We start from the raw sequence: 15,001 nt of genomic DNA on the forward strand, positions 1-15,001 counted from the left end.
GAGGTGTTGGATACAGAGGAAAAGTTTTTTTCAGGGGGAAATGCATCAGTTTTTAATCCCCCGATAACTCAAGGTGGGGCAGTGGATCTATTTTATAGATCAGTCTGTAAGGACATCAAGGCATTAATTTATCCCACCCCGGTCCATAATATAACTTCAGAGGAAAGAAAAGCTTTAAAATGGCTAGGAGAAAAAGATGACATAGTCATCTCGAAACCAGACAAAGGAGGAGGGGTAGTTGTCTGGCGTAGAGATGACTATGAAAAAGAAGCCCATAACCAATTAGATAACATCAATGTTTATGAAAAATTTAAAGGTGATCCCACATTAAAAATAATGGACAAACCGAGAAGCCATCTTAGAAAGTACACATAAAAAAAACATATTTACTGAAAAACTAGCCGAGCGTCTTCTTCCCAATAACCCAGCAAAACCTAAATGCTATATATTGCCAAAAACGCATAAAAAAATGTCTTCTCCACCGGGCCGGCCTATAGTGGCTGGGATAGGTGCCCTGATGGAGCATCTGTCCAGCTACATCGACTGGTTGGTGTCCCCACTGTTAAAATACACTCCCACATATGTCCGCGACACGGGCGGCCTTATTATTGCCTTAAAAGATTTTAGGTGGCAGGAGGGATACAAATTAGTGTCTATAGACGTAGAAAGTCTATATACCCGCATCCCACAAGATGTGGGTATAGGGGCTGTGAAGAAATTTCCAGAGAAGTCCCCGGCTTTCATAGAGTTTGTAGCCGAATCCCTGGATTTGATTTTGCATAACAATGCATTCCATTATTACGGCCAGTGGTACAGGCAGCGAACGGGCACGGCCATGTGTACGCCGGTGTCTTGCTCGTTCGCTAACCTGTTCCTGGCCATTTTTGAGAGGCAACACATTTTTATAGGATCTAATCCTTTCGTGGGCCACATTAAGAACCTCCTACGTTTTGTGGATGACATGTTTGTCGTCTGGGACGGAACGAAGGAGGAATTTTATGGCTTTGTACAATATCTAAACGAGTCCAACCAGGTTAACATGATGTTTACTAGCTTGTTTGGGGGTGACAGTCTGGAGTTCTTGGATGTAAAAATCTAAATAGTAAATAACAACATTGTTACAACAGGCTATAGGAAGCCTACATCCAAGAACTCCATTCTACACTACGGATCCTCCCACCCAGAGCATACTAAAAATGCGATCCCCTTCAGCCAACTCCCCCGTCTGAAGAGGATCAATAATGACCCAGTCCTGTTTGAACGCCAAGCTGAAGAACTGGAGAAAGGCTACTTAGGAGAGGTTACCCACCGAGAGTACTAAAAGCAGCTAAGGAGAGGATAGATAAAGTCGCTAGAGAACAATTTGTTAAACCAAAAAAGAAATTGAGAAGTGAGAGAACGGTCTTTTCCTTTAGGAATACCCCAATGAACCATCTGATTAAAAAAGCAATAAATACCCATTGGTATATGCTCCAACGAGACACGGACTTAAAAGGGGCAGTAGAGAATCCGCCGATAATCACATTTAAAAAGAACAGAACAGTACATGATACAATAAAAAATATGAAAAAGAAAAAAATCAGAAAACTAACTGGCTTAGTGATAGTCGTCCGATTGGGAACTTTACCTGTTCTTATTGTAAGTACAATGCCAAAGCCAGATTTGCGAATTTGGGTGGGCACAACGTGCACATCAAGCCGTTTTTACTTGCAGAACCAGCTACGTCGTGTATACCCTAGTTTGCAGATGTGGCAGGTTCTATATTGGCAAGACAATTAGACCACTATTTCATAGGATTCGTGAGCATGTCAGATCCCTCACCACAGGAGTGGGGGCTACCAGGTTCATTGCTCATATTAAAGAATGCCATGCAGATGAACCAATCCCATTTAGGTTTAGCACAATAGAAAAGGTAGAACACAGTGGGAAGTGTAAGGATAAGAACCAGGAACTCCTTAGGAGAGAATGCAAATGGATACTCCGAACGGATGCACTGGGCCAATTGGGCATGAGTGACAAGTGTGAAATGGGAGCATTTTTAACTACCTAAAAGTTGTGTATACCAAGAGAGACTCACAGTGTCATGAGGTTGTGGTTTTTAACTTGTTTTTCACCTTGTATGTGATTTTAGCTGTTCGTTGTTGTGGCCCCTATGGTGATACCTGCGTCGGCAGGTACAAGAGCACACCTCTTGAGGGAGTGACGTATGGCCTGAGGAAGTGCTGTGAGCACTTAGCGGTCCGTCGCCACTCCCCCCGCATGTCTGTTCACCCGCTCTCCCACTGTACCTGTTGGCGTTTTTATCTTCATGAATAAAGAAGACACCTTGGTCGGAATTTTCGGTGAGTGCAGCGTATTCTTCTTCATTAGTCATTAGTCATCTTCATTAGGTGTATTCTTCTTCTTCCTAGTACATTTGCATGACAGAGACCCGTAGATGGGTTACTGGTGCTGGTATTTTCTTGTATGAGAAGTGAAGCCCTGTAGTAGTCCTCAATGTTAGGACTCCCCAATCCCCCGGCACCCCTACTCTGAGACATTACTCGTTTGGAAACTCGCGGCTTCTTGTTGCGCCATATAAAAGTGTCGCACAAGGAGTTGATTGAACTGATTTAAAGAAAGAGGCCGGTATCCCGACTGGGAGGGTCCTGAAGAGATATAGCAAGGAACTGGGAGGAACAACATCTTGAATGTCGCCAGCCGTCCAAACCATGATAGCATTTTAGTTTCAAAGGTAAAGAGAGAGGCTGAGAATGAGGATAGAAGGGGAAAGAAATTAGTTTGGAAGAGAGAGGAGGAGGGACAAGTAAGCTGGATGCCCAAGTAGGAGATGGAACGGCTTTTCCAATCTAACGGGAACTGTGGGCGAAGGGAGCTCAACATGTTGGGGAGAACCCCTACTGGAAGAGCCTGGGACTTCGTGACATTTTATTTGAAGTAGGAGAGGGAGCAAAAAGTGGCCAGTAGGGAGAAAAGAGAGGGCAGGGAGGTGGTAGGGTCAGTCAGAGTAAGGAGGATATCGTCGGCGAAAAGAGCCAACTTGTATTCGCTCCCTCCAGCAAAGACACCCCATATGTCAGTTTGTAAATGGATGGCTTGGGCCAATGGTTCTATAGAGAGAAGAAAGATTAGTGGTGACAGTGGGCAGCCCTGCCTGGTGCCATTCGACATAGTGAGCCGGCCCGATAATGCTCCATTTGGGACTGAGTTGGAATACAAAGCACGTATCGCTGACAGAATCGGTCCCTCAAAGCCAAAGGCCCGCATTGCTGAGAAAACATAGGGCCAGCTCACTCTGTCAAACGCTTTCTCAGCGTCCAGGGTCACAAACACCGTGGGAACACCCCCACACTCACAATGCTGTAGTAGGGAGATAACTCTTCTAGTATTGTCGGGGGCTTGACAACCCAAAGTGAAACCCACCTGGTCTCTGCTTAGCAAAGCTGGCATATGAGTTTGTAGACGGGACGCGAGAATTTAGCAAACAATTTAACGTTACTATTCAACAGTGAAATAGGACGATAATTGGAAGTAAATTCGGGGGACTTACCGGGTTTCGGGATGGTGGTAATGAGAGCATCTAGCATGTCTGGAGGGAGGGTGCCCGTTTCAACAGCAGCATTAAAGATCGGCAACAAATGAGGGGACAGTATAGGGAGAAAACGCTTATAGTATTCCATAGGGAGACCATCCGGCCCTGGGGATTTTTTTATTGGGCATTGCTTTGACAGCATCCATCACCTCTTGGGCAGAAATTGACAGATTGAGGGCAGAGAAGGGATCAGGAGGAAGTTTTGGAAGGTGAAGAGAGGAAAGAAAAGAATCAATAGCGGTCTGGGATGGCTGGGGGCATAGGTGGTCACTATTCAAGTTTTAAAATTCAGCATAATAGTCCCTAAACACCTCCGCAATTTGGCGAGGCGATCTAAGCGGCTGAAGGGTCTTTGGATGTTTTAGTAGGGAAATGCACTGTCTATAAAAAGGAGGCTTCAGTTTTTTGGCAAGGAGGGAACCTACCCTATTGTCCTGAAGGTAAAAGGAAATTTTAGATCTCCTAACGGTGTTCTTGTAGTCACAAAGTAACAATCGCCTCAGGTGTAGTTGGTCATCAGTGTCTGGTGAGAATCGAAGTTTCTGAATGGCCTCCAAGGCAGCTATTTTATTAAGGGATTCCGTGAGTGCCAATTTCTTATGCTTTTTCAGGGTAGCTCCCAACTGAATAAAGGCTCGTCTTATCACTGCCTTGTGTGCCAGCCAGACCGTCATGGGACTAACGTCTGCAGTCGAGCTTAATGCAAAATATTCTGTGAGAACTCCTTCTAGGAATGCCCATGAGTATCATTCGCTATCAATTGTGTATTAGCACGCCACACTAAGTCACTATGTTCCGGGAAAACATCATCCAATGAAATGAGCACCAGAGCATGATCTGACCATGTCCGAACCCCAATAGAAGAGCATATAATTCTATCTATAAGTAGCCTATCAACTAAAGTGATGTCTAAACGAGAGTGTGGTGTCTAGCGGAGCAGTGTGTAATCACGCTCGGAGGAGTGTTGCAGTCGCCATATGTCAAAAAGACCATGGTCTGTTAAAAAAATTTCCAGAGTGAAGGTGTGGGAACGAGACGGAGCTGTACTATCCATGGCAGGGGACACAACAGTGTTGAAATCCTCACAGAGTATCAGGGACCCCTTCCTAACCAAGTCAACCCGCCTCATCAGACCCTTCAAAAATCATCTCTGTCAGCTATCACGCCCCCTCCCGTAGGCTTGCATTGAGGGGCGGAGCGTTACGTCACATGGGAGCGGAGGCGTGATGTCACACGCCGCCGGCCCTGTGGTCGTCGGTAATCAGACCCGGAGCGAACACGCTCTGGGGACTGATTACAAACGAGGTGCCGCGTGCAAGATCCCGGGGGTCCCCAGCGGCAGGACTCCCACAATCAGGCATCTTATTCCCTATCCTTTGGATAGGGGATGAGATGTCTAGGCACCGGAGAACCCCTTTAATACTCAAAGACAAGAAATGTATCCCCATGATGTAGCTTGCAATGTCTGACAAATAAGGAGGAGGGGGAAAACAGGGAAGAAGGAGCAGACAGATAGGGGCTCAAGTGCAGCAGAGGTAGAGGAAAAATGAGGGGAAGACGGACGTCAGAGAAGAGGGACACAGAAGAAAGGGGGAAAGAGAGAGTCCCACTATATGGCAGGGAAAGTCAAATATTAGAGGTCAAATGTGACGAATAAGAAACAAACAATAGATATAATTCCTAAAACCTATAGGAAAAGCAACTAAAACAGGTAGACAATATGGTGAATATCAAAAGAAAGCACCTATTCCAAGGAACATGGAAATGAGAATTCTTGCATAAAGGGTAACTACACAGCAAATCACTCAGAACTTTGAGTCAGAAGAGTAAAGACAAACCGGGAGAGTCCTTGGAAAGGACTGAGACCGAAGAGATGACATGCATCTTGTTGTTATGAGTCACCAGAAGCTTTGTGGGGAACCCCCAACGGTAGGAAAGATTTCTGCACCTCAGTTCCTGGGTAACTGGGTGTAGACAGCGCCGAGCCAGCAGAGTCGCTGCTGACAGGTCCAAAAAGAGCTGTATTCCTTCACAGGGTGCTGGGAGACACTTGCGCTTTCAGGTAAGCAGCAGTATAAGATCTTTGGTTCTGAAGAATGTGTATCTGGCAAGGACATCCCTGGGGAGGGTATCAGGTAGAGATTTAGGTTTCGCCACTCTGTGGGTGCGATCTATGCTGTAATCATATACTTCCAGCTCGGGTAAGAAGTGTTTCGTCAGATCCCTGACATACTTGCCAGCTGCGAGTTGGGAATGGTCTCCGGAATCCCGCGGAATTTAATATTATTTCTCCTATTACGGTCCTCGGCATCCACCAGCTTTTCCTGTAGAGCGCTGACTTTATCATCCAAGCCGTTATGAGCGTCAACAAGGCCATTATGCGCAGCAGCAAAGGTAGCCATTTTAGAATTGACATGACTGACCTTCTTTTCCAGGGTTGCAACTGAAGACCGGACAGGTTGCAGGAGTGCGGAGAAGTCTCTGTGTAGAGAAGAGTGGAGCAGCAGCAGCATGTCCTTCAGCGCGGTCTCCAAGACAGCCTCATCGGATGTCTGATAGGAGGCAAACAGTTCACATTCTTCAGACCCCTCTCCCACAGCCCCAGCAGTATCCGCATCCCAAGAGTCAGCAACTCCTTCGGTAAGTCTCGGTTTTCGTTTTACAGGGCTTATCTGGGGTGAGGAGGCAGAGCAGCCGCGAGAGGCATCGGCAGCCTCCCCCAAAAGACCGGAGGCCCCACCTGGCTGCAGCAGCAGGGTTTCATCCTCGTCACCCTCAGGCGCCATATTGGACTCCACAGTGCAGTCTGGGGAGGCCCAGTCCAAGGGTAGAAAGCAGTCCGTTCTCGCAGTAGAGCGAGACTGCAGGGTTCCTATTTGCCATGATCAGAGAGTTACCTCTGGAGGAGCAGTGTGGTTCAGGGCTGGGCTGGCGGTGAGGCGCTGTGACAAGGGTGAGGAGGCACCATCTTTGTTCCCCCGTTCTGGCACAGATCCCGGGGTGAAGAAGTGCTTCAGAGACATAGAATCCCCCAGTCAGTTATTGCGTTTCCTGCCCGAGGTCGCCATGGCACTGTGTGAGCACCGAAGAGTGGGTATAATGTCAATGGCAGGGAAATCTCGGCTTGGAACTGAGAGTAAGCTGTGGAGCTGTGTGTTCAAGCGGCCATCTCCTCCAGCGGCCAAGCCACGCCCTCCTCCATGGATAACTTTTGTACCAGTACCTCTCTCTTCAAATCCCTCACTTCCAGAGCCATGTATGCTTGTGGGACCGTGTGGAAAAATTAAAGAGGCCTTCCGACCTATTCCTTCCAGAGACCTATCGCCAGGGGTGAGATCAGGGCCCTTAACAGTGAAAACCTGTTGCTGGTCAGGTATAAGGACAAGAGGGAGGTCCTTAATGCTGACCACAATTCATGGTAACGGCAGCACCCCTGTCCCTGGTGTACCACAACATCAGTCCTCAAGCCTGATTGTATTGTGGACTACAATCAGTATATGGGAGGAGATGATCACTCTCATCAAGTCCTCAAGCCATATAGCACCATGAGGAAAGCCTGGGCATGGTACAAAAAGTTTCGGTCTACATGGTCCAAGTTGCCATGTACAACTCTTTTATACTGTACCATTACACTGACAGCACAGGGACATTCCTTCAGTTCAAGGAGGAAGTCCTTAAGGCCCTGATCTTTGGCGACCGAGAACGAGCAAGCGGGAGTTCCCTTGGAATTGAAAATGTAGGTGCCAGAAAAAAAGTAGTGTGTGTCGCAAGAGGGGAATAAGGAAGGACACCACCACTCAGTGCGACACATGTCTTGATTAGAGATGAGCAAACTTTAAAAAAAATTAGATTCGGACGATTTGCCGAATTCTCCGGAAAAATTAGTTTCCATTCGTATTTATTTGCGGTGAATCTATATTAAAAATGGCTATTCCTGGCCTACAGACAGCCTCAATAGGGGTATAGAACATGTTGCTGTGTTCTAACACTCATATGTAGTGTGCTGGGGTATTGAAATAATACTGTTATTCAGAATAACATGCAGATTACCGGCATCGCTTATAGAATCACTGCTGTACAGCAGCACAATGACAGAGCCTGGAGGTGGCATCAGTTTGAGGAGACCATATAGTGGCTGAATGACACAGCGTGGAGGTTTTGCCAGCATGAGGAGACCAAATAGTGGCTGAATGACACAGCTTGGATGAGGCTGAAGCATGAGGAGACCGTATAGTGGCTAATTGACAAAGAGTGGAGGTGTTGGCTGCATGAAGAGACCATATAGTGGCTGAATGACATAGCCAAGAGTCGGCAGCAGCATGAGTAGACACTAGGCCTTCACAATCCCTAAGATTAAAAGATGAATTCAGAAATTTGAACCGAAGATTTTTGAACAACAACACACACAAGAATTTTAGAAATTTTAAATGATTTTGGATAGCTAATGCTACCTACCACAACACAATTTATATTCCCAGACCCAGGCCCAGCAGCATCAGTAAACCATATATTGCCTGAATGACACAGCCTGGAGTTGGCAGAAGCATAAGTACACACCAGGGCTTCACAATCTCCGCCCCCCCCCCCCCCCCCCCAAAAAAAAAACAAAAAAAAAACACAAGAAGTTTTTTAATTTAGAATGAAGATTTTGGATAGCTAGTGCTACCATATATTGCCCGAATGACACAGCTTGGAGTTGGCTGACGCATGAGGAGACCCCAGGGCTTCACAATCGCCCCCAAAAAACACAAGAATTTTTTAAATGTAAAATGAAGATTTTGGATAGCTAGTGCTACCTATCATAACACAATTGTTATTCCCAGACCCAGGCCCAGCAGCAGTATCAGTGAACCATATATTGCCTGAATGAAAAAGCATGGAGTTGGCTGAAGCATGAGCACACAATACCCACAAAAAAACACAAGAATTTTTGAAAATGAAAATGAAGATTTTGGATAGCTAGTGCTACCTACCATAACAACATTTTTATTCCCAGGCCCAGCAGCAGTATCAGTAATCTATATATTGCCTGGATGACACAGCCTGGAGTTGGCTAAAGCATGAGGAGACCCCAGATCTTCACAATCCCCAAGAAAAAACGCAAGAATTTTTTATATTGAAAATGAAGATTTTGGATAGCTAGTGCTTCCTACCATAACAACATTTTTATTCCCAGGCCCAGCAGCAGTATCAGTAAACCATATATTGCCTGAATGACACAGCCTGGACTTGGCTGAAGCATGAGTACACCCCAGTGCTTCACAATCCCCCCCAAAAACTAGTGCTACCTACCATAACAACATTTTTATTTACAGACCCAGGCTCCGCAGCAGCATCAGTAAACCATATATTGCCTGAATGACACAGCATGGAGTTGGCTAAAGCATGAGGAGACCATTGAAATGTATGATTTTTTTATTTAAATTTAAGATTTTGAAATTTAAATCAATGATTTTGAAATTGAACTTTTAACTCCCAAATTTTAGTGTCCTGGACCCCGGTGTGGGTTCACAGGGCCAAATTTAACAAGCACCCAACAGGGCTCATGTGGGCGTGAGATGTAGGCACAACGTCTCCATTGCCCTGACCAGCCATTGTTTCCAACACTTTTTGCCAAGGCAAACCATGTGAAGAACAGCGTGAAACCACCGTTTCCTGCACACATGGTATGCTAAAGGGCCACTGAGACTTGTCCGGGCAGTGGAGGCTGAGGACACAGTGGAGGATGAGGAGGCGGAGTCACACACTGTCACAGGACCAACGGACTGACAGCTCACAACCCCTAAAATTAAAAGGTGAATGTTGAAATCTCTATGGAAGATGCATGAGAGGTAGTGCTACCATCCAAAAATTTAAGGCCCAAGCCCAGAAGCATCAGTAAGCCAAGTAGTTCCTGAAAGACACAGTCATTAAAAGGCATCAGCAGTACACAAGAGGATTTCATAACCCCTAAGATTGAAAGATCAATGTTGAAATCTCAATTAAGCATGTACGTAAGCTAGTGCAAAACATCCAAAAATTGAAGGCCCAAACCCTGAAGCATCAGTAAGCCAAGTAGTTCCTGAAAGAAACAGGAGCAGTCAGGAGCAGGCATCAGCAGTACATAAGACGGTTTCATAACCCCTTAAATTGAAAGATCAATGTTGATATTTCTATTAAACATGTATTTAGCTAGTGCTAAACATCCAAAAATGTAAGGCCCAAGCCCAGAAGCATCAATAAGCCAAGTAGTTCTTGAAGTTTGTCTGAAATTAAACTTTTAACTCCCAAGTTTTAATGTCCTGGACCCCGGCGTGTGGGTACAAAGCCAAATTTGACAAGCCCCCACAGGGCTCATGTGGCCGTGAGATGTAGGCGCAACATTTCCATTGCCCTGACCAGCCATCCTTTCCAACACTTGTAGGAAATGAAGCAGTGGAATGACATCGTTCATCCTGTAATCCTGGCAATTTATGTTTAATGTGGCTTCCTCAAAGGGCCTGAGCAAATGGCAGGTGTCACGTGAGAGCTGCCACTGGTTCACATTGAAGTTACACAAGAGATTATCACTATCTGCTTTGATCATCAAGAAATAGGTGATGGCTTTTCTCTGTTCGTACAGTCGGTCCAACATATACAGGGTGGAATTCCAAAGTGTGGCAACGTCACAAATCAGACCATGTTGGTGGATGTCATTCTGATTCTGCTTTGCAGTGTTCGCGTGGCTGAAGTGCATGCAAAGTTTGCTTCCCATTCTTAGGATGTCTTGCAAATGGGGGGAACACTTCAAGAACTGCTTGACAACCAGATTTAAAGGGGTACTATTGTGCTGACAACTTATCCCCATCTAAAGAATAGGGGATAATTTGCCTAATAGTGTGGGGTCCCGCCGCTGGGGACCCCCGCTATCTCACATGCAGCACCCCGCTCTCATCAGGTTCCAGAGCGAACATCCACTCCGGTCTGATGACGGGGCTGGTGATCGTGACGTCACAGCTCCGCCCCCCCCCCTGTGATGTCACGCTCCGCCCCCTCATTGAAAGTCTATGGCAGGGGCGAGACAGCTGTCTTGCCCCTGCCATAGACTTACATTGAGGGGGCGGAGCGTGACATCACATGGGGGTGGAGCCATGACATTACGATACTCTGGCCCCGTGATCGGCAGTCATCAGACCCAGAGCGATGTTCGCTCATGGGCCTGATGAGAGCAGGGTGCTGCGTGCGAGATCGCGGGGGTCCCCAGCGGCGGAACCCCGTGCGATCAGTCAACTTATCCCCTATCCTTTAGATAGGGGATAAGTTGTCAGCATGGTAGTACCCCTTTAACACGTGTGCCATACAGGGCGCATGGGTCACCCTTCCTTGTTGCAGCACAGCCATGATGTTCTTCCTGTTGTCGGTCACCATGGTTCCCATTTCAAGTTTTCGTGGAGTAAGCCATGCTCCGATTTCTTTATTAATTACTTTTAGCAGTTCCTCCCCTGTGTGACTCTTTTCGCCAAGGCAAACAATTTGAAGAACAGCTTGACACCACCGTGCATTGCACACATGGTATGCTGAAGGGATACTGAGACTTGTCCGGATATTGGAGGCTGAGGACACGTTGGGGGATGAGGAGGTGTAGTCGCACACTGTCACAGGACCAATGGGCTGACAGCGTGGAGGAGGCAGCGGCGTGACCTGTCCAAGTTGGGGTTGTGGCTGTGCAGGAACCACATTCACCCAGTGAGCTGTAAAGGACATGTATTGTCCCTGACCGTAGTTACAGCTCCAGATGTCGGGGCTGCCGTGCACTTTGGTACACACCGACAGGCCCAATTACTGGCCCACCTTCTCTTTCACAAAATTGTGCAGGGATGGTACTGCCTTCTTTGCAAATAAATGATGGCTAGGTACTCTCCACCTTGGCTCAGTACAAGCCATCAGTTTTCTGAAAGGCGCAGAGTCCACCACTTGAAAAGGGAGGGACTGCACACCAGCAACTTAGACAGGAGCTCATTCAGCTTCTGTGCCGTTGGATGAGTGGGCGCATACTGTTGTCTCTTTGACATGGCTTCGTGGATGGATCGCTGGCGGAATGGCTGACTAAAAGTGGGAGAAGCAGGAGCGTCTGAAGGAGGGTATGACACAAAGCTAACTTCAGCTGAGGTGGTGGAGCCTTGGATGGCTGAAGGAGCAGGCGGCTGGCCACTGGGTGATGCGGCAGGCTGGCCCCCTACATCGGAGAAACGGTTCTCCCAGGCCGCTTTACCATGGCGAAGCATGTGTTGACACAGGGCTGTGGTGCCAACATTGGAATCCTGGCCACGCTTCAACTTCTGGCGACATATCTTGCATGTGGCTATGTGAACCTCCTCTGGATGTTTGATGAAAAACTACCACATCGCCGAGTAGCTGATTTTCTCACCAACAGTCCGCACTAATTGACTGCTACTGCCGCCATCTCCAGAAACCTCTGTTACACTACCTCCCAGAAAGGTAGGCTTCCGCAAAGCAGGTGGTCTCCCCCAGGCACGTTTGGCTCCAGAATTTCCACTTCTGCAACCACGCTGACTGCCAACCATGCTACCGCCTTGCTGGCTCAGCTGCTGCCTCACAGCTCCAGATGTCGGCGCTGCCGTGCACTTTGGTACACACCGACAGGCCCAATTACTGGCCCACCTTCTCTTTCACAAAATTGTGCAGGGATGGTACTGCCTTCTTTGCAAATAAATGATGGCTAGGTACTCTCCACCTTGGCTCAGTACAAGCCATCAGTTTTCTGAAAGGTGCAGAGTCCACCACTTGAAAAGGGAGGGACTGCACACCAGCAACTTAGACAGGAGCTCATTCTGCTTCTGTGCCGTTGGATGAGTGGGCGCATACTGTTGTCTCTTTGACATGGCTTCGTGGATGGATCGCTGGCGGAATGGCTGACTAAAAGTGGGAGAAGCAGGAGCGTCTGAAGGAGGGTATGACACAAAGCTAACTTCAGCTGAGGTGGTGGAGCCTTGGATGGCTGAAGGAGCAGGCGGCTGGCCACTGGGTGATGCGGCAGGCTGGCCCCCTACATAGGAGAAACGGTTCTCCCAGGCCGCTTTACCATGGCGAAGCATGTGTTGACACAGGGCTGTGGTGCCAACATTGGAATCCTGGCCACGCTTCAACTTCTGGCGACATATCTTGCATGTGGCTATGTGAACCTCCTCTGGATGTTTGATGAAAAACTACCACATCGCCGAGTAGCTGATTTTCTCACCAACAGTCCGCACTAATTGACTGCTACTGCCGCCATCTCCAGAAACCTCTGTTACACTACCTCCCAGAAAGGTAGGCTTCCGCAAAGCAGGTGGTCTCCCCCGGGCACGTTTGGCTCCAGAATTTCCACTTCTGCAACCACACTGACTGCTAACCATGCTACCGCCTTGCTGGCTCAGCTGCTGCCTCACAGGCAACTTGCAACTCTCTTCTCCTGATGATGATGAAGCCCCTTCTGCACCCGGCTCCCAATTGCGATCGGCTTCATCATTATCAACAAGTTTCTGCACATCACTGATGTCCTCCTCAGGTTCCTCAACAGTGTGTGCTTCAGGACCCTGAACCCTGGCAATACCACCTACCATGTCACTCTCCTCATCACTACTTGCCCGCCTAGCGGAGGAAGCGGCGAATGTCTCCTCCCCTTCTTGGCTGGGCAGTAGCTGCTGACTGTCCTCTATTAGATCGTCCTCCATAAATAGTGGATTTTAACCCACAGCATAAGATACTTTTGTTGGAGAGAGAACAGCATAGGACAGAGGCAATGGGAGGACAGGAACTGCTCACGGGCCATGCCAACTGAGGGTTGTATCTGAGGAACCCAATGACTGTTGACTGGGAGTGTCAGATGTCACTTGTGATGAAGTGGATGACCATGTTAACCAATCGACTACGGCAGTCGAGACACGACCGCTAACTGATAACGGGAGCTCAGACCTCTCGCTGCTACTCCTGCTGCCACTCTCCCTTAGTATGCTGCGACCTCGGCCTGAAGGATTTAGGCCTCTGCCACTCCTCTGCCACTCCTCTGTGCACATCCTTGCACTTCTCTGCCTGACATACTTAGTGCATATATGAGGGTAGTACAATATGCTTCACTACTCTTAAAACAGTATTTGTTTAGAACAGCAGCAGGTGATTACTTTTGGCTGTCCTTTCACAGTATGTAGGCCCTTGACAGATTAACAGGTACAAAATAGTACACTACTTAGATGTTTGTATGCGGTATGCACTTAAGAGGGCAGAAAATGCGCTACAGTACACTTTGAAAACATATTTTCGTAAAAACACCAGCCAGTGATTATTTTTGCATATACTTTCCCACTACCTAGACTTGTTACAGATTTACAGATACAAAATAGTAGACTGCTTTGATGTAGGTATGTGGTATGCACTTGTGAGGGCAGAAAAATGCACTACAATGAGCCTAAAAACTCAGTAATTTTTGTAAAGCACCAGCCGGTGATTACTTTTGTCTGTCCTTTCACAATGTGTATGTCCTTGACAGATTAACAGGTACAAAATGGTACACTACTTAGATGTACGTATGCGGTATGCACTGATGAGGGCAGAACAATGTGATACAATACGCATTAAAAAGTCTATATTTCTGTAAAACACCAGCCGGTGAGTACTAGTGCTTGGACTTTCACAGTATGTAGATTAACAGGTACAAAATGGTACACTACTTAGATGCACCTATGTGGTATGCACTGATGAGGGCAGAAAAATTCACTACAATATGCATTAAAAAGTCTGTATTATTGTACAAAAACCAGCTGGTGAGTACTAGTGCTTGGGCTTTCACAGTAAGTAGGCCCTTGACAGATCAACAGGTACAAAATGTTACACTACTTAGATGTACATATGCGGTATACACTGATGAGGGCAGAAAAATGCGGTACAATACGCATTCAAAACTCTGTATTCTTTTTTATACCAGCCTGTGAGTACTAGTGCTTGGACTTTCACAGTATGTAGGCCCTTGACAGATTAACAGGTACAATATGGTAGACTACCTAGATGTAGGTATGTGGTATGCATGTATGAGGGCAAAAAATGCGCTACAGTACACTTGGATAACGTATTTTTGTAAAACACCAGCCGGTGATTACTTTTGCCTGGACTTTCCCAGTATCTAGACTTGTTACAGATTTACAGATACAAGAGTAGTGATGAGCAGCATTGGCCATATTCGAACTTGCGATATTTTGCGAATATATAGATGAATATTCCTCCTATAGTCGCAAATTTCACATATTCGTTATATTCGCATATGTGAATATTCGCATATTCGCATATTGGAGGAAGAAAACAGTGAGGGGGTGGGCAACATTACTATTGATTGCTAGGGATGTTGTTGATAACCTCTGAAAAGTGTATTTGCATCATTCTAATTGGCCCACAAGGGAA

This window comes from Hyla sarda, chromosome 8 (genome assembly GCF_029499605.1).
Source record: "Hyla sarda isolate aHylSar1 chromosome 8, aHylSar1.hap1, whole genome shotgun sequence".
In the NCBI taxonomy this organism is placed as follows: domain Eukaryota; kingdom Metazoa; phylum Chordata; class Amphibia; order Anura; family Hylidae; genus Hyla; species Hyla sarda.